At 45.6% G+C, this 20109-nt stretch overlaps 1 long non-coding RNA gene across 1 annotated transcript; it reads right to left on the reverse strand.

The window, feature by feature from the left end:
• LOC127020140 (uncharacterized) lies at window positions 1–13472 on the reverse strand. The gene is made up of 3 exons (XR_007767021.1): window positions 13409–13472; window positions 8601–8676; window positions 1–124 (listed from the first exon to the last, which is right to left on the reverse strand). It is a non-coding gene; the product is annotated as an uncharacterized LOC127020140 (long non-coding RNA).
• Between the last annotated feature and the right edge of the window lie 6637 nt (window positions 13473–20109).

Genomic DNA, 20109 nt, shown 5'->3' on the forward strand with positions numbered 1-20109 from the left:
TTTCCTGACCCAAACAATGTAGTATTTGTAGCAGAGAGCATGGGATTGTGCCCAGCCTTACGCCTCTTACACAAGGGTGAGATCTACGTACGTCTGCTGCCACCATGTTGTCCATCATAGGCACCTGAAGAAACAAATAGTCTTTGTATTTGGGGATTACAGACACACATAGCTAGATTAGGTGAGTGGAAAAACTGGAAAGGGAGTTTGGCAGTGATTTTTATAGGAATCAAAATCATACTTGTCAGAAAGTACCTTCTTTTAAAAGCTAAGAATCGCTCTCCAAATAAACAGTTTTCTTGCAAGGTATTAAGACATTCTAATTCACACCAAACACTGAGTATTTCCAAACACTGCAGGAACACACTGAGCATGTGGAGCTCTCATAGTAAGCCCTCTCTCTCCTGGGATGACAGACAGCTTGTTTAAAATTCCCTCTTCCTGTGCTAACACTTACCTTTTGAGCTCACCAGGTAATTGGAGGAATACATATTTGAGAGCTATTAGCAAGAGCGCAGACAGCAGACTCCTGGTTTGCCCCTCACAAACTGTAGCTCCATCTGTAGCATTCTGCCTGATACTCGCTACAGGCTATGCTATGGGTACCCAAGTCCCAAGCTTCCCCTCTGCCGCCCCTCCTCACTCCCTGCTGCTCAAGATCGTAGAAGTTTTCTGCAAAGAGATCAGCTGAGAGTAGGAGTTACTGGAGGCAGCATGCTCAGCTGGCCCTCAGGGCTACCTGGTGGTGAGCAGGTAATTGAATTATCAGCCACACCTTCCCTTTAACGGGTTTTCTTCCTCCTTGTTTGTGTAGAAGCTTTGGGAGGGTAAAGGTGAGTATGTTCCACAGGTATGTGGAGGAAAAGAGCAGTGCTAAAAAGGAATGCAGCTAGACAATTCAAGAAAATTTTTGTCTTGTTTGGAATTTTATGAATAATTTACATTCTAGGAGGGAGAGGCTGCCAGGGACTGGAGCTGAGGGGTGAGTCCTCCAGTGTCCCACTGAACAACTGCAGAGCTGGAGCAACTCTGGATGAGCAGTGAGGAAACCTGGAAAACTGTGTCTAACTATACAGGGATCTACTGATGAAGAGGACCGAAGGGCTGCAGAAATTGCCCACAGTTAATGCACCCTGCCCTTCACTCCAGGTGAAGTGAGCATTCAGCGGTGCTGAGCTCCTGTTAACAGCGAGCATCCTGCAGTGCCCACACAGCTATTCTGTTATATTTTGATATGTGTTTAGGTGCAGAAAGTCCTTGTAAACCAGCTCTGTTTTCAAGAAAGGACTTTGCAGAGAGCCCTTATGTGGGTTTTGTAAAAACCACTCTTTAAATCCTAGTCGTATTGTGTCTACTCTTACTGAATATAAAAGAGGTTGTCAGAGTCCAAAGGAACCTGTTACTGATTCACATGCAGATTCCAGCTTGTCCTTTCAGTAAATCCTCTGTGATAGATAGCTCATTTAAGCTTTGTAGCCTGCATATCACTTATCTTGCCACAAGTCCCTGATCAAATACTATTGCAAGTTGAGGTCAATGGAAATTTTAACAGTTTCTGATGGTAAGTTCCCAAGCAGCTTATATTAGACTCTCATAATCAGAACTACTTCTGAACACACCGACGTAAATGTTTTGCTGCTGTTGGCAAAGGCTTGCATGGACAGCTAACTTCTCCAGCTGGGTCTAAAGATCTAGCATTATGCTCCAGAAAGCTACAGCGAAGCTGGCTGCAATAATCAAACATGCACACTCAGACACAAGTACTGTAAGGCTATTTACTACTGGTATTTCAGTGCTTCTATTCCTTCCGTTTGCTTTTTGTCCTCAAAATATAGTGTTTCTGGAAATAATCTATCAACCTTTCTTATTTTCAGATTTTCATTATGGGGAAAAAAGAAAAATTTTCTGCTAACCACGACTGTGGTTTTTGCAAGGTAAAAAGTGATATCACCAGAGGCTGTACCACATTGCTTCTCAGATCTACACTATTGCAACAGCAGAATGTATTGAGTAACTAGTTTGTCCAATACCAAGATGGACTCATAAGGACAAGAAAAGTTGGAAGACCGGTGTATGCTTGCAGTTATTGTCCCATTTCCCTGATAACTTAGAAATGTGGCAGAAGAAAACATTAACTTGGTGACGTGCAGGCCCCTCTTCTGGAATGGTTTACATTTATGTATTTGCTTAATGGTGAAAGCAGCAAAGTTCCTTTATTTATTTTTAGTTGCAGAGATCATGTGGACTAGGACTTAAAGGTAAAATATTTTCCCTTTCATCAGTAAATATTTTACACTCTGCAGAGACAGACTTATAGAAGAAGCATGGGGTGACATGAAGAGCTACAGCAAAAGAAATGCTGTGAAGTTGAACAGTGTAGAGATCAAAGTCATACCAGGCAGGAGGGAGAGGCAGGAAATGTGGGTATTCAACACAGGATGACTGTGAGCCCTTACTGAGACATGACCATGAAAGGAGAAGATGATTGATGTGGGCTTCAGCAGAGAGATTTTCAGCAGGTAGGGTTATCCTAATGGCCCTGTACAAAACACTAGTGAGACCTCACCTAGAGTAATACATAACCATGACATCTGTGTTCAACGAAGGTGAATTTGCACTAGAAGGCAGCAGAGGAGGGCTTCTGGGATGATGACCAGAGTGGAAAGCCTCAGAGGATACCCTCAGGTCAGCAAGGCTATTGAGGAAAAAGAACAAGGTTCCCCCAGAAAGCAGAAAGCTTCCTGGGACAAGAGCAGTGAGGTTTGGAGCTGCTTCCTGACTAGAAGAGTGCAGACAAGTCACTGAGCTGGTTTCAAGGTGGGACTTGATGAAGCCACGGATCACGGTAGACTGAACACAGTAAAATGTTGCTCTCTAAGTGCACACAGTGTCCTTTCAATTCCATGTCCTGAGGCTTGGTATCTTTCACCTCAGATACTCACAGACGGCACCATGTATTTAAGAAGAAAAGTAAATTTCACAGCCAGATTTGGGCTGCATCTGCATTGAAATTGCTCTATATTGAGGGGAAACAGTGTACAAAGATGTAGATTTTGGTTTTGCTTTATTCCAGTAAATTCTCTCTCACACACGGTTTCTCTTGTGCCTTCATTCTTGATATTTCTGGGGCCCTCTGGTAGGTGGTCTGGACAGTGTTGTAAGGTACAGCAGCTTCAAGATAACAAGCTGCTGAAAGCCAGGACTCCTGAGGACTATTCCGATAGCTGAGGACATCTCTAGCATAGTAAAACACTAGATATGCTCCTCCACTGTAAGGTGAACGGGAGGGGACAGGCTAAAACCTCTGCTAGTTTTGGGTTTGGGGTTTTTTTACTGCTTTATATTTAATCATATCAAGGAAGGGACAAAAATCAGCTAGTGAGAATGAGTGGTATTCCTCTCATCAAAGCTGCACTGAATTTATATTTCTACTCTAGGATTGCTATGAACTTCCAGGCCTGTGCACTAAGGGTAGACTCGAGAGGAGAGCTCAGTCCACCATTGTTGGTCTGGATTCAAGGACTCCTACTTACTTTCCTAATCAGAAACAGCTCAGTATTCTCATAGATCTCCTGGCATCACGCAGATGTAGAGCATGCCTCACATTTCAGAAACTCACTAAGGATTTACTCAATTATTAATTAAAATCTCATTTGATCATGATTCTATCACATGCTGGAGGAAGCATCCAGTTTCATTGCAAACAGTTAATTTAGACTCTCTGAAGTCATTCCGTCATTTAAAGCAAAGCCAGCAGTCCAAAGAAAGAAAACTATATTATTATTTATGGCACTACAATTCAGATGGGATCAACTAACTGTTTCTATTCTCTTTAACAATATAACATGATGAAACATGCTGGCTGTGTTAATTATTGTTTGTTAAGGCTATTTATGCAGGGTACGTCTTCGGTGTAGTTCCCGTGAATTTCTGATGCATCTTTGCCTCTGCAGATTTCATTTTTCTCTGCTTTGGCTTAATGTAACTAAAAATGATAATTTTGTGAGTAGTCCCTGCACAGTGAGCCACATGCTCATATTTATATCAGAAACAGCTCATACCTTCAAGGAATTAGCAACTGAAGTGTGCTAATTTCTCTCTGTGGCTGGAATTAGCTGCTAGATACCCGTTGTGCCTGGTTTTTATATAGGCCCACAGAACTGCAAGCATCAAAGGGATGTTGCATGAGAATAAAGCAGCCCCCTCAGATCTCACTTGTTTGATTCCTTATGTGGACTTCATTTGAGTTTCTGCAGTTAGTCAGGAAGCATTAGATTCTGCTGCTACCCTGCTCCACACTGCCCCAGCGTACACGGCACCGTGCTCTCCACACTGGGCTATGGCATCTTGCTGGCCACAGTCATACCAGCGAGGGGACCGACGGAGACTCGGCTGACTTTCAGACCTTATAGACTCATGGTGCTTCAGAAATTTCACTACCCATGCAGTAAGTGCTAGTAAGTAAACTATGTGGTCTGGCCCCAGTAAGTTTAAATTAACATTTCCACACAATACAAACACTTGCTGCTTTTTGTATTTTTGCGGCAAGTTATTTCTGTAAACTCGTTGGATGGATGGAAAGTACTTTGGAAAATGTGGAAAACATATAAAACTCCTCCAAATACCCTGCAGATTTTAACAGCCCACACATGGATCAACTCCATTTCATTGCTGGTGCCCACAATGGAAAGCAGACTGCTGGCCCAGGCAGCCAGGGTCCAATCCCTCACAACAGTGTCACTGTTAAAGCCGGGGAAATCACCCCACAATCACCACAGTCAGAATGAAATCATTGGCTTCATACCGCAACAGTTTCAGCAATAATATATATTGAAAGCAGAACACAAGAACAGGCCCCTAAAAGCTTTTCAATGTCTGTGCAGACCTGGGGAGTCAACTCTAGACTCATTAAACAATAGGCTTAATTTCATGGTTCACTTGTACAATGTCCTTAAAAGCAGCCCATCCTACAGAGATCCACAGACCATTTGAGGAAAACCACTCAGCTAGAAGGAAAGATGAGATGGTGTGTGGGAAGTGCAAAACAAGAGGCCCTGCTAGTTTGTGTTGATGGAGTAACACAAGCTAGCAGGGATCTGGGGCGCCCAGCCTTATCACGCGTGTACCAGGCTTGCTGCTCCTGCTCCTGGTGGCCTCTTCATCCTGGAAGGCTGCAGGGGGACACCACCTTTCCCTAGGAGTTATTGGGAGGCTCAGCTGGGGACCAAGTTCCCCTGAACAGCTGAGATCACTTAAGCTCTCTCAGCTTGAACCAGAGACAGCTTCAGAAATGTCCCTCAGGAATGGGAACAGCCCTGGTGCTGGGGAGAGGGCTGCCCCATAAGTGCGATGCACTCTCTTAGAGAGCTGCCCCGGGGGCCGGCAGGGCAGCAAGGCCCCTCAGGGACCACCAGAAGGCTTCCTGGGACACAGGCACTCCACCACTGCATTTATTTTGCTGTAAGCGATCATAGACTCTGCCAGAAACAACTTGTAAACTTTCTTCTTCTTACTGAAGAGCTACATTACGTGGGCTCAGATCTGTTACACCAATCCCTCCAGCAGCACTTGTGGAACAACTCTTCCTAAAAGCAACCACTCAGCTAATTTCTGTTGCTTGTGCAAAAGCTTACATTCAGATAGGACATTTCATCTCTACTTACACTTCAACTTCTTATTCCTCTTCTTATTAGCTAGCATGTTATTGTCAGTGTTTCAAGAAGCTGTCTATTCAGTGGTGATGTACCATTTGCAGGCAGAACAGTTCCCCTGGCAGTGCTGTATCAGGGGTTCAGCACGCCAGCACCCCTGCACCCTCTGCGTCAAAACAGCTTTCGGTGAAGCTTTCTCTTGAAGCTCTCCTGTCATCTCATGCACCCATGATCCTTTAACTCTGCTCTCTACTCTTCTGCGCTATTTGTATGTAACATACCTTGCAGCTCACTGAAATAACATTAAAACTGATTTTTTAATATCCATAAAAATGCCTTTAAAGTTTTTGAAGGGCTCTGTATTGCCACTCCTGAACTCAGTAATCTCCCAGGACAGATGCTGTGCAGGCAGCCAAAGGAAAGCTTTCTTCAAGCTTTCTTACAAAGCACCTGAACATTGCCACAGAAGGATGCAAACAATTCCTCTATGGTGTCTCAGATAAGATTGCTGATAAGAAATACCCAAACTGCCTACCCTCATTACACCTGCCCTCTGGGAAATGGGCTGAAACAGACTTATTCCAGAGCAGGCATTAGACTCTAAGTCCTTTCAGTCACTACCGATTATCAATATTGTCTGACTAAATACTGTATAGCAAGTTATCCAGGTTTACTAGCACAATCTTTCAAAATATCTGTGGCTTTGGGTTTTTTTTAATTCCACAGAGTGAATTTTTTGAAACAGTACCAATCTGAAAGGAGGGTGGGAGGGGTCTAAATTAGCAATGGTTTTGTGTGCCCATTTGCAGCTTTCCAGGTCAGACACACTTCACAACAGTACACTAACACTAGGAAAGTCCCTGCCTCCACTGAGCAACGTTTTTGGGCAGATGAGTAAAGTAGCATACTATCTCACAGTGGAGGAGGTGGCTAGATTTTTTGCTCTAATGAATATTTCTGGCAATTTTACCATGCTAAATTACAGCAAGAAGTTCTCTACAATCTCACATTGCTTCTTCCAGCTATACAAAATGCTGACATGCAGCCTCTGACACTTCTTCTGGCTCTGTAAGGCCATAGAATTATCACTAGGCTGGGGAACGCTCATGAGGGGACAGGGATGTTTTTCATGTAAACAGCCAACTCCCATGCTCCACAGCAGAACAGTGTATTTACACATTCCTTCCCCTTAAATTAGTTGTGAGATTTTTCTGGTTAACACCTAATGCTGCTAGCATTTGGGGTACAGCTGCAAAAATAGCTCTGTTTCTGGCAGGCTGGTTACGTCATTCATAGCTGCTGCAGCAAACCTCGGGGCTTCTGTTCTTAATTTGGGCTATAATGCATCTTCAGTGCTGGCCCGTTGTAGAGGAAGATGGAAGAGCTATCTTTTCTCTACTTGCATCAGCAAAAAGCAACAGGCAAAGCTTACACGTTGCCTGCGCTGTGCTGAGGAGGCAAAATTACCGTGTAATGAGACTGAGAAAGGGCAGATAGACTTGTCTGAGGCTGGAGTCCATGCAGCTGAGGAGCTGATGGCATGAAGATAGATATCTGCCCCTCTGCCCTGAGCCCTGCTGGCCCGGCTCGGTCCCCAGGACACGCTGGAGTGATCCGAGTGTGCTCCATCCGTACCAGGCCTTAGCACAGCGAAGCAGCAGCAAAGGCTCCAGGGTGCCCACATCCCACTGAAGGCAGCACAGCAGCTATCTTTGGACACAGAAACCCACCAAGCGAGGGTCAACGGTGAGCAGGTATGGCTCTGCCAGAGCAGTGAGAAAGGGCTAAAGCAACTGGTCATGTTCATGGTTTTGTGTGTTGGACTTTCTGCTCCTAAAGCCCTGCTTTCAAAAGGCTCTCGCTTTATCAGTTTGACCCCATAGCCTGAGACAGCTACAGTCAGTGCTCTGCAATCATCTAGATTCGATTTTCTTCAAAATAAGAAGTGCCATTGCATTACCACCCATGAAACTAAAAGCAGAATAGGAAAAACCATACATATGCAAATGGTTATGCATAACTGTTTAAAGTTCTTAAGAGACTGCATGGAAAATAGATGTGGAAGTTTCACAGATTTTCAGCATGACTCAGGGGGCATCCAAACAGTAAATATGACTCATGGACTGCGTAGGCATGTACAGGTATGTGGGTAGGCTTCTGGAAGCCATATGGTTTCCTGCAGGAGCTGAATATCAGCACAAGCGGTGGTGGGGAGAAGAAATGTGACGTTTCATCACATAACATGCTACTTAAGCACTGCCTGTCCAAGAATTGCTAATGGAATGGAGCCTGGCGAGGGCTGGCTTCCATCAGCACTGCAGAATAGCATGGCTCCTCTAAAGAATGGGATCTATTTACAGGGAACACTTTGGAGCACAATGAAATTTAAGGGGGTGAGAGGCAATTATATTCAAAAATAATTTGTTTTTGTTGAAACTGGTCTTTGAAGAACTCTCTATAGGAGGCCACAATCTGGCAGAAAAGGGACATCATGTGGGACCCTGGCGATATTTGGGCTTTGTGAAAGCAGCTGGAAGCAATTTCATCTGAACTCTAATAATGTTTAAAAATGAACAGCCAAGCTTGGATCCAGAGCAAGACACCTACCCCACGGAGCCAAAGGAGTTGTACCTGCTTAGCCCCAACTACATGTGCTATGAAATACTGTAATTAAATATTCAGGAGAATAACTTCTCCAGTCAAAGAACAGGCATGCTGCAGTTGTCAGTTCCTGGCACCCGACAGTGCACAGACCTGCCATCCGCTGAGGACAAGGGAAGTCTGAAAAGCTGCTACACCACCCGGGAATTCAATACACCCCCCCTTCCCCTCCAAGAGCCACAAGAATTTACAGGGTTGTTTTCCCTCGGGGGAAGAAACAAGGAGGTAAAACCAAGACATGGATTTTGTGACTTTACATGAGTAGCATGAGCCAGGGCAGACACTTACCTATCAAAGAGGAACTACACGTGATAAATATACACTGCCCCTTCTTATTTGACAGCTGCAGCCTGTTGTTTATTTCCTGCAGGACAAAAGTAAATTGAAGGAAAAGAGTAGATGTTTTTCCCCCTTTATTCTTCCTACAGCAAGTTCTTCCCCCACTCCAAAGCCCATAAAGAAACTGAATAGGAGGGGGTAAATAGCAGTTACAGGTTAGGGGACTCAAACGGAGATTTTTTTAGTTAAAAGTCAGTATTAATGCAACATAGCATCTGGCAGACGTGGTGCATTTGCTCCTGCAGCTTCAGTCTCAAGTCTGACACAAGCAGGAAACAGGTGAGGAAATCAGAATGGATTCATGCTTATTTTGTCAGCCAAAGGTACCTAAGGACAGGAGGCTTGCATCCTGCTTTGGGTTTGGATCTCATGGGTGCTGGGTGTCTGGAGATGGAACTGAGCTGATCTTACCCATGCTCACAGCAAACCTGATCTGCTGCAGAGCTGGGGTAACGCTTCCTCTGCACAGTGCAGGTGTTACCTGGAGTCCCTCTCCAAAGAAAATTTCCACCAAAAATGGGGACTGTTTTGCCTGAAAGCATCAAAATCCTGGAGAAAGCCTGTGTAGTGGGATGCAAATCTCCTTTTGAGATCTGTACTTAAAGAGAGAATTACCCTGGGGCATTTGACCTAGTGCATGTCCTGTGGTCTGTGGCTTTCACAGTGATGGAAAACCCTGTTCTCACCACAGTGGAGACATCCACGGATAGCATAGACGGAGTTACTCTGCTTTTGGGGTAAGTGAGAATTTTGCTGATAAATACTTGTAGATGAGGTAATACCCTTCTGTCAGTGCTGCTTTTACATTATAGCAGATTCAATGAAGGAAGAGAGACAGAGACAACCATCTTGATCTAACAATATATGAGAAAAACTGGAATGACAGAAATAAAACACTAGTCTCTGAGCTGTCAGAACATCTATGCTGATATGGGAACAGGCACAAGACAGCAGAGGGAGAGCAGGTTACCCAAACTGTGATCAACCATGAAAGTTTACTTCCAAAAGCCATTTGAAAAGTATGGACACTAAATAGTGAGCCCCATGTTCAGAAGCTGATTAGGGTGCTCATCCACTATCTCGTTGGCCTCTGCAGGAGCAACGTTATCTGCTTTCAAACATATTGCTGGTACAATTTTAGCTGGAATCTTTGGGTTCAGTGCTGCTCCTTCTTTTAGTTAGTGGATGTAGATAATATGGATTAGAGAGTCTCTTTCAGCTCTCTGGACAACTATGACACCTCAACACCTTGAAATTTCAGGACAGTTAAGGTAAAAATTAAAATATTTTCTCACTTTCCAGAAATCTGCCAGATCCGCTTGGACAGGACCCATCTCCCAGTGGTGGGCAGGAAGAAATGAGGGCAGTACTCATCTGCATGAGTACTTCTGATGGGGAAGAGATGCTAGAGCTACCCCACTTCCGTGTGTGCAAGCACCCCTTGCCACAGGTACCAAAATGAATGCCCTGCCTCAAAAAGGACTGCCTCCTGGCTACCCTTCTCAGGCATGTCACAGGTGTCCTCAGTCATCCACCAGCTGAGCCAGTTTATATTCAGGACACTTCAGGCACACCAGCAAAAATGACGCAGGCAATTACCAGCAACGTGTGAAGAGAGTACAAACCCCTGTGCAGGTCCTACATCCAGTTCACTTGTGGTTGATGCACTTCATGTTTCATTCTTGACTTAGCAAGATCAAGCCTTTACAAAGAAGTCAAGCACTACTAAACAGACAAGCCCTGTAAGTCTTACGTAGCTTTTAGATGCTAATCTTTCCCCAGAATCAGTGATTTCATTAATTTTAATTTAACCTAATAAAAATGTCTCTGTAAGACCTTGAACATAACTGATCATGAAATAAACATAATCTAATCATATCTCACTGATATTGCAATTATCTGCACAAGCAGCTGGCTGGTTAGCTGGGTCCCTGCCTTCACTGGAGGGGCAGAGCACTGAGCCCTGCTCCAGGGATAGCACATTCCCTAAGCAACAAGCCTGACAAGCCTCTTTCTCCCAGGGGGCAGAGACCTCCTTCATCCAATGTGGAGCTAATGGAGGGGTTTCATGACAGCAGCACGGCCAAGGAAGGGCAGGATTGGAGAGGCAGAAGGGATGTCAAACCTTTTTAAAAGGAAACTCAATGCAAGTTTAGTAGGTCCCTGGATGGAGGCTCAGGTCCAGGGCGTATTTCTGGGTGCTCTTTCCATCATGAGGAAAAGCGAGAGAAATGCCAGGTTAGGGTAGAAAGGCAGTGGGCATGCTGGGATCCTCCCTGTGGGATCTGCAGGGAGTTCAGGCTTGCCTGCAGCTTGCTGCTACTGGGAACAGCCCCAGTAGCCACTCATCCTCCAACCAGTGAGGGGAGGTCAGCCTGGCACGGGGGTGGGGGGAGCCAAGTCTGCATGCAAAGGTAGCAGGCCACAGAGCAGGTTTCTGTGGGACTCCATTAACTCCGGGCTATTCCCTTCTGCACTCCCAAGTGGTGACTTTGGCTGGGGGGACAGAGCCCTGCAGACACCTCAAGCCCTGCTTCTGTCCAGAAAAAAGCTGTGTGAGTGTGTCTGTGCAAGGCATTGGCAGCTATGGCTTTGTGCGCTGTGAAAAGTATCGGAAAAGCTTGTGATGTGGGCTGAAGACTTCTCTTGCAGCCTCTGTGGCAAGTTAATTGTTGCTGATTACAAACCCAGTGCAATCTTGTTAATTTGCAACACAGTACAACAACAGCCATTTAAGAGAGCAGTCCTGCATCCAGCTCCTCAAGCACAAAATTCTCACGTTATTTAACAGCATGGTACGAGGCTGTTTAGGAAACAAATAGCACGTAGGTCTGGTAAGGGCCAGAAGGGATTGAGAAGCAGATAATAGCTACCTGATTAGTAACACGAGGTGTTACACTCCATCACCTGTTTTGCAGTGGCAGCTTGCTCTTATGAAGATCAGATCTCTGCTGCACTGGACAGTGCAGGCAGAAGAGTCGCTGTACAATGCCTTGGTCTTGTGCTTTCTTTCTGCTCTTGTTGGTACCTGCCGAGGAGCCCACAGGGCCAGCTGAACCTCTGGGCTGTCTCACATCTGTACGGCAGGAGCAGTCCTGTCCCTGTACGCTGGCAGGGCAGGGAGCAGGAAAGAGGTGACCTGGGAGGCAAAGTGACTTGACCAAGGTCACCCAGCAGACCAACAGCAAAACCACATACGAGGCTCCACTGAAATGAGTGATCGTGGTCTGGGCATGGTGCCCTGAGCTTGCCCTGGGGCAGGGACAGTCCATTTGTAGCTCGACACAGAAGTTGCTAGCCTTTCTGCAAAACAGTCCTTCAGGTGATACCCTTCGAAATTCTGGCAGAACAAGAGAAAGAGCTGCAATTCCTCACTTAGAGCCTCCATCGGCCCTGCCAGAAGGAGACAGAAGGGGAATGGGATGAGGCCAAGCTCCACTGAAGAAAGAGGCAGGAGACATACGTTGTCTGTCTCCGGTACCCTGGACATATGCTCAGGCAAGCTCTATGGGACGCTGTTTCACATCATCTCGTGAATAAATTTCCTATTGCTAACAGAAGAACCAACACATCTGTACATGATGCTTGACTTAATTTTGTATTCTAACACAGCAGCAAATAACTGCTTTATATAACACATATTCAAAAGCGGGGTTTGTAACAAAGCCATGTTTTACATTATTTTCTTTCATTCAAATGTCACAATGTTGCATATGCAACTCTGCAGTGTGCCTGCCTTCTCACTAAGCTTATATTGCCCCTTTCCCAGAGGAATGGGAGCAAGAGCAGCTCTACTGAGCTGCAGATTTCTTTGTAGCTGTCCCTGATGGATGATGGTGACATAAGCTGGCTGTCTTGGGGATTTCACGTAAGCTGAAGCTTGGAAGGCTGAGCTTCACAGAAGAAGCGTCAAAGCACACCCGGGAGCCCAAAATAGGAAGGAGAAGGAGGCGCATGGACTGAAGTGGCTCAGAAGCACTAGATCTGGACAGCAGATTAAATATAAATTGCTGTGAGTGTGGGGTTAGTCTAAACCAGCTCCAGCAAGACAGGGATGAGATGTCCTGCAGCGTACCACAGGCACAGAGAGCAGAGCGCTCATAAGTAAAAATTCTCCCTCCAACCAAAGCAAGAAATCCCAAATCAAAACCTAGTTCAGTTAAAAGCTATCAGTACCAAAAATATTTTTTGGGTGAGTGGAAAAGATAAGTTTTGAAGGAGCAAAACACAGGCAACAGCAATCAGCAAGGAAAGAGAAGTGAGTACAGAGAGTCCCGATGCAGTCTGAAAGCACTGGTTGTTACCTTGTCAAAGGGAGTGACATCCAGATCCCAACAAGGCTTGCACAGACCATTTGGGAAATGAAGTACAGTTTCAACCTCAGTTACAGTCATGCTAACATTACTGCACCCGGGAGTGAAGGTGTGTGGCTGCAGAGCCCCCTTTAGAGAGGGATCGCCAGCCTGTGTGGGGAGGGGCAGACAGACTATTTGCAAGTCTTTTTTTCTTATGCACTCCTCAAAACACCTTTGGCCAGTTCCCCCTTTCATGTGGCCAGTAACAATGCAAACAACCAACCTACTGACTACACCTTCTAGGTGACATTCAGAAAAATCATAGAAAACTAAAAACACCTGTATATGAAAATTCATAGCTTTGACTTGCTAATATATCCTCACATAGTGTGAAGCTAGGGCAACAGCATACAGGTGTGCTTTACGGATGCATGTGAAGAGGGCACAGATGTAATCACTGACCTGCAGTTGTCACATTCAGGGATGACTGGCAAGTTTCAGGAAGAGGAAGTGTTCATGTTGCCTGACAAGCTGCATGGGAACAGTGATGAGAAATGCTGTCACTTCATTGCTAAATCCAAAACAACACATTCACCTTTAATCTACTGCATTTTAAAAAGCATTAGTCAGACTAGGCACATGACACTTGTTACCCCAGAAGGAACAGTAAGTAAAGCTTAGAGTTTCCTAAGCAGTTTATAGGCTATACATTATGCTCAAGTGCCTCCTCTAAGTAAAACCCCACAAAATCCTTCATCTCCAACAACTTCAGGAGCAACAGAACTGACAACCAGCTGTACAAGAAGCTAACACAAGTTGCAAGGTCAGCACCCAGCACAGTGTCCCCACGAAGCAGAGCAAATGTCCCTGCAGGATGGTCCCACCACCAGCACGGGCACCAAGGCACTTTAACATCTTCCTTGCTGCCTCTGTTTCTACATCAGCATGTGATACCCCCAGACCTCCAGGACTGTACGTCTGTCCCTATTCTACGTACCACAGTCACTCTGGACTCTGTGGTTCAATGTCCCTGAGATCAAGCAAATTTATATCTGGATGAGCTCCTATGTAACCAGGCAGAAAAACATGGTCATGAAAGCATGGTAGGGAAAATAATCCTAGAAGGAACTGGGGAGCGCTCCCAGCAAGGAACCGGTTGGTTCCTGCCTGGTGCCTCTGTTGGGAATGGCTGGACACAATTCCCTTTGCAGATCAACGTTATTCATATGTAAATCAAAAGCTGGTTCAAAGGCTTCTGTTGAATTCTTGATTCCCCCTGACTCCGGCTTTCAGTTTTCCCCCTTTATGCCAACGGCTTAGTCAGAAGTCTTTTAAATCACTGGAAACATCTCAATTATATAATTAGCCGGAATGCGAATATCTGCAAACTGCAACAAGGGAAGGCTTTGGCTGCCCAAGTTTGAGGGTATGGTGGAAGCTTGTATGCTATTAATTTTTAGCTAAAGCTGGTAGATAGGAAGCTAAAACCAGCTGTGGTCCTCTCTGCCAGTCCCTCCAAGGACATGGCAGCCACAAATGTTGCACTGTGCCTACATAATCACGTGCACCCCATGGCTATGTGGAGAGGTTTGAATCCCTTCTGTTAAGGGAAGGAATTGCACAGGAGGTGGTTTTTGCATCCTTAGAGGCAACTTGGCAAGCCCCAAAAATGCTTTGTTCCCCAGGTCAGGCTTTGCAGGAGTGCCCCATCACCTGATCCGCGTGAATAAGCCTTTTCCTATTTAAGCTTCACTCTCAGCTGATGGACCATGAACTGCTGAGCGGTAAATGAAAGGGCAGGGCCGATGGAGGCAGGAGAGTGAAGGAGTTAAGCAGTCACGAGCCAACGGCAGTGAACAGGAGAACAGGGATTTATCTGCCTGGGAAGCGGGGACAAAGATGAGGACAGTTATGAAGGCAGCGTGAAGAGAATGCAAAGAAGTGCGGAGACAGGAGACTGCAGTGCCACAAGATACACATAACCCTTGAGAGGGACACGTCGTGAGAGTTGCTCCAGTATATAATGTCAGTGGCAGAGTTTGTGAAAAGGGAATGGATAAAAATTAATTATTTATCAATTTAGCACATACTAATTTAGACCAAACCTCTAAGAAAAATAGGTCTGATTAGCTAGGCTGAGGAATTAAAGTACCAAAAAGTGGAAGCAAAGCTCCTAAACTGCTCTGGGACTTGTATCTCATGCAAAAAGGGGTAAGGTCTGGAGCAGCACTGCAAGCCCAAGTCCCCACTCCACCACCTTAGAAGAGTAGTTGGAGCACACAGAGACTCCAAGTGGAATGGAATAGGGAATAAAAGCAAAGGTACCAATACATGGCAGGTCAAAACATTTGGTTATCACCTCTGGCAATCCTCAGACCAAACTATACCTCACAGTAGGTATTAAACAAACAGAAAAGTTTAGTCAGCTATACTAGAAAAAGTAGATCAAAGAAAGGAGAAAGGAGGGTCTTTTTACAGAGAAAATGGTGTAAGTACTACTCTCAGGATGGCCTCAAGCTAAGTTAACTCTTTGCTTACTTTTCAATAGGAAAACAATAATGTTGAACATGAGGTAAAAGGCAAGATGGATAATAGGATAAATATGATAAATAAATAATGTAATTGGCCATTTTTTCAGCCCAGATATGACGAAAAAAGCACAGTTTCACATAGTCAACTGGAGTGGACTGACACACGAAGCTGCAGAAATACCAGTATTTGAGCACATCTGGGACATTACCATATGACTAGGGAAATGCAAAACAATATCTATACTTAAGAAGGGAGAAGTGATGAGGTAAGCTCGAGGCCCACTAGTCTAACTGCAGTAGAAAAAAGAAAGCTAGGTCTTAAAACAAATTTTGAAATAGTACAAGATAATTAAAAATACAATAACATTAAATGTGGACTTTGCAAAGAGAAATTTTGCCAGACTGTTCTTTCTTCCTTTGAAAGCCAAAGGAAACCCCTTAGAGCTTATCTCTTTGGACTTCAGAGAAGCAGCTGACGTGGCATCAAAGGGAGATTAACAAACTGAAGATGCTTCTGCTAAAAGACAAGATACAAAGTAGGAAGGAACTGGCTACAAGAGAGGCAATGAAAAATAGTGTTGACAGAGGCAGGATGAGCCTGAAGAGGAATTACTACCACAGGTCCTTAAGGGTCTGCCATTGATTCTGATATTTTGTTTGTGTCTCTGGCACAAGAAGCGAAGTTTACTCTTGCCGCCTACGTTCAAGAGGGCTGGATTAATTTCAAAAGACACAAAAGAGAGTACCACCAGGAACCAGCCTGCTTCATCAAGGACTAAATGGCTGGGTAGTTCAGGCTGCAAAAGAAAAACAGAGGAGGCCTCATACCTCTCTAAAACAGACCAGGAAAGATGCACAAGAGAGGAAACAGTTATTTCAGCCACCGACAGCAGCGGCGCAGGCTGGCTGGGGTATGCCTGGTGCACAGCAGCAGCCCTCTCACTGCCAGGGCAGCGGGGGCAAGAAGCCAAACTCATTTCCAGATCAAAAGGGATTCATTTGTGAACAGCAGCAGACAGGGCAGGATAGTGGGTGCAGTTACGCGGAGACACCCACACCAGCAAAGTCATCCCATTCCCTAGAAACACACCACTCCTCTCTCTCGCTGCCTGCTTCTTTCCGCCCGTGTTTGGGCAGGGTTTCACTTCAAACTCTGCCAAGGCGCTGTGCAAATTGGCCAGGGAGTGTTTGCACAGCCGCGGTACCTGCAGCACTGCCAGGGAGAGGCTGGGAGCTGGCAGAGGTGCTCCTGCTGCCCGGTGCTGCTGGGACAGACCATTGGTGACAGACCCTCGGTGACAGCAGGTGCCCCGGGAGCGGCTGCTGCCGAGTAATTTGGGAACATTTCTAGCAGCATTAGTCACCGCCCTTGTCCTGACACATTCTGGGCCGTCTAGCCGAGTTAATGACACAGACATTGCTTCACAGTGGTCAAATCTCTTGGCTCATAAAACAGTAGCTTGAGTTTCCTGCCTTTCATAAAAGTCAGGAGCCCTTCAGTATCCAGCTCATTCATGGAAGATAAAAATCTCTTGGCACAGGCTCTTTCCTCACTTGTAGGTTAATTTCATTGTTCAGGCTCTGTAGAGCACTTAATACATCTCTCCCCCGTTAATCTCCAGCAAAGTTTTTGTCTGATGTGGCTGGGTATCAGCCGGGCACCACCACTTAAGGTGCAGGTGGGGTTCTTTACCGGTATGTTCACTTTCTCTCCCATCTCCATGACCAGCAACACGCTGTGGGATTGCACAAACCCAGCCTGTTATTCTGCCCCTTGCATCTCTAATCTGCCTCATCCACCACTGAAGACGTGCCCAGTGTCTTGCAGCACCAAGGAAGTTAATGACTTGTTCACCAGGGTGGGAAGCAGCAAAGGGACCCAAAGGTGTAATGGCAGGGTGCAGGGGATGGCAACAGCCACTTATCAGGGAAATGCGCCTAGAAACAGCGTGTGCTTGTAAGCACTAAAAGTGCCTGGGCCTTCTGGTTTTCCTCAGGGACTGCGCACAGCAATGGTTAGAGCCAGCCGGCATCAGGTGCGTCCTTCTGTTCTGCGAGATAATGGCACCACTCCAGTGAAGTCACTACAGTTCAAAGAAATTAAGCAGCACAATTTTAATTAAAATTATAAACTAATGAACCAGGTTCCCAAGGGACATGGTAAAATATCCATTGCTGAGCTTTCACAGCGAGGCTAATTGCGTAGCCAGAAAATTAACAATCCTTGGTCTGGAACAAGCGTGGGAACTGTGCAGAGATCTCTGCATCTCCTTCAGAGACCAAACTTCCGACATCTTTGCCCACCTAGTCCTTCCCTCATGGCTTGCTGTGGATTTTTACCAGTTGCTTCCCATCACTATTTAACTAATGTGGTCATATAGACTGTCCAGTCCTCATCCTAAAGCTGTATCCCCTTTGTAGCCATCATCTTATCTCTGTGAATCTGCAGAGCTCATTTAAACCTTCTGCTGCCTGCTAGTGGTGTAGAGTTTTGTGTCAGGCTGGTAACTGAAAAGCCTTTTACTATCATAATTTAGCCTTACTTAGAAGTGTAGTTAGTCATGGATGTGCCTTTGCAATTCAGAATTACAGAATTAAGCCTAAAAAGCACAGTCCTACAAAAGGACATTAATATGCAGAAAGGGGTTTGATCTAAATGGGGCCATTTTGTGTGCCCCCACATGGTCCCGCATCTGTTCCTGCAGTGCCACGGCAATGGTGAGAGCAGGAGCATTCCCTTTGGTTTTTGCTCCACCAGCATTAGCACTTTTAGAGGCTGAACATTATAATACAGTGCTAAATAATAACAATAATTAAAAAATCAGCACCTCTGGTCTATTAGGCAGCTACAAGGACACCTAGCACTGCTCAACCAGTTTGGTTTTTGTCAAGGCAGCATCAGGCTCTTGCACAGCTCCTGCAGCTGTGAGCTAGCAGTGTCTGGAGCTCAGCAACCTCTCTGCAAAGCCTCACTAATAATACCGGCACCACTGCCACGCTCAGGAAGGAGATCCGAGCTTTCCTCAGCCTTTCCTGGTGTTGCCCACACCAGGTCTCTTAGGTCTCAATTGCACAGGGCAGAAATGGAGAGGCTGCATTCTGTTTATGAAGCTGATGAGGGATTATCTGCAGGGTCTGAGCAGCAGGTCATTTTGCTGTTGCAGTGGGGCAGCTCACTGTGGGCAGCTCTGGTCACCAGCTTGTGTGTGCCTGTAGGATGTGACCCTCAGTTATTCCCTGCCTTCAAGCTCTACAGTCCAAGCTGTGTCCCCCAAGGCCCCCCACATCTGTCAGAGCTGACTGTGCCTGTGATACCACACACAGCTTTAGCTCTCCCAGTCAAAAGAATGAAGTCACACTGAAATATATAGATTAATTCTGCTCCCAATCTATAAACCCAGCCATCTGGGACAAGTTTTCCACCTCCTGAGCCCTGTCTCTTGGTAATACCCCAGTTCCTGCTGGTTAATGGTCTCCATCCGTCATGGTCACAGTGAAATAGCCAAACAGCTCAGGCCTGGGGAAGCAACAATTTTGGAAAGGATGCAGCAGTGAACAGAAGAACATGAGCTTCCACTGTGACACTACATCCAGACTTGACAAAGTGCTAGCTAGACAGCTAGGGAAGTATCGGAGCAGAGACATTGCTGTCCCAGCCGTTGCTGCAGAGCAGCACGCACCCTTCAGGAGGAGTCCTTGAATGCAGGGATGAGCTCAAGAGTGCCGAAAGGCTTCAAGAGGGAAAAATAACACAAGGAAACTCATCAGATATCACCTCTCTGCATTTCTGTAATGTACTTGCTGCAGCCTGTCATGAGACACAGGATGGAGGGTCCCATCTGCTCCAGCTGGGCTCCCTGGGGACAGGACATGTGGCACAGGGAAGATGAGCATTACTGCAGTAACAGCAAGCACCAGAGGCCAAAGTGAGCTGCCCCCCTCCTCAAAGAGGCCTGAACCTTTCTCATAGAAGGCTAGGGTAGGGGGAAAATGGAAATTGCAGCTTTGTTTCTAAACGGATGACAAGCTTGCTTTCACTTAGAGCAGCAGTTACATAAACGCTTCTTGGAAGAGAAACATTTGCTTCTGTTTGAGGAGCCAGTAGGCAGATGCACATGCAGCATTTGGGGCAGAGGAAGGGTTTGTCCAGGGTAATCACATCCCCCTGCACACACCGCGGCATTTTTCTGTTTTGCTGCCCATTAATCCCTTGCATCGCTTGTCTCACACTCAGCAGGAATGAGCTCAAGCAGAGGCCTCTGGAAACATCTGGGTAACAAACTGATACATATTTGTTCTTTTTGGTAAGAGAATACTCCTGCAAAATAATAAAAACTCACTCTATAGAGAAGTTTAGTTTCATATTTATGTCTATCCACTAGTACTTGTATTCACAGAATTGCATGTTTCATCAAGGTATCTTTGTTCTTTTAATTCCTTTCTTGTGCGCTTACTCCAACAATGGTTATAACTCGCTGCAGTGCCAGCTGAATTAATATAAAAATATTTGTACAGTGTCAAACTACTAACCCTCCTGGAGAACCAGAAAAATATTCAAATAGGTGATTTCATCAAGTGACCTATTTCTCTAGTGAGAATTTTTTGTGATGTGGAAAGTTATTAAAAACAAAT

The sequence above is a fragment of the Gymnogyps californianus genome, chromosome 10, assembly GCF_018139145.2.
Source record: "Gymnogyps californianus isolate 813 chromosome 10, ASM1813914v2, whole genome shotgun sequence".
In the NCBI taxonomy this organism is placed as follows: Eukaryota; Metazoa; Chordata; class Aves; order Accipitriformes; family Cathartidae; genus Gymnogyps; species Gymnogyps californianus.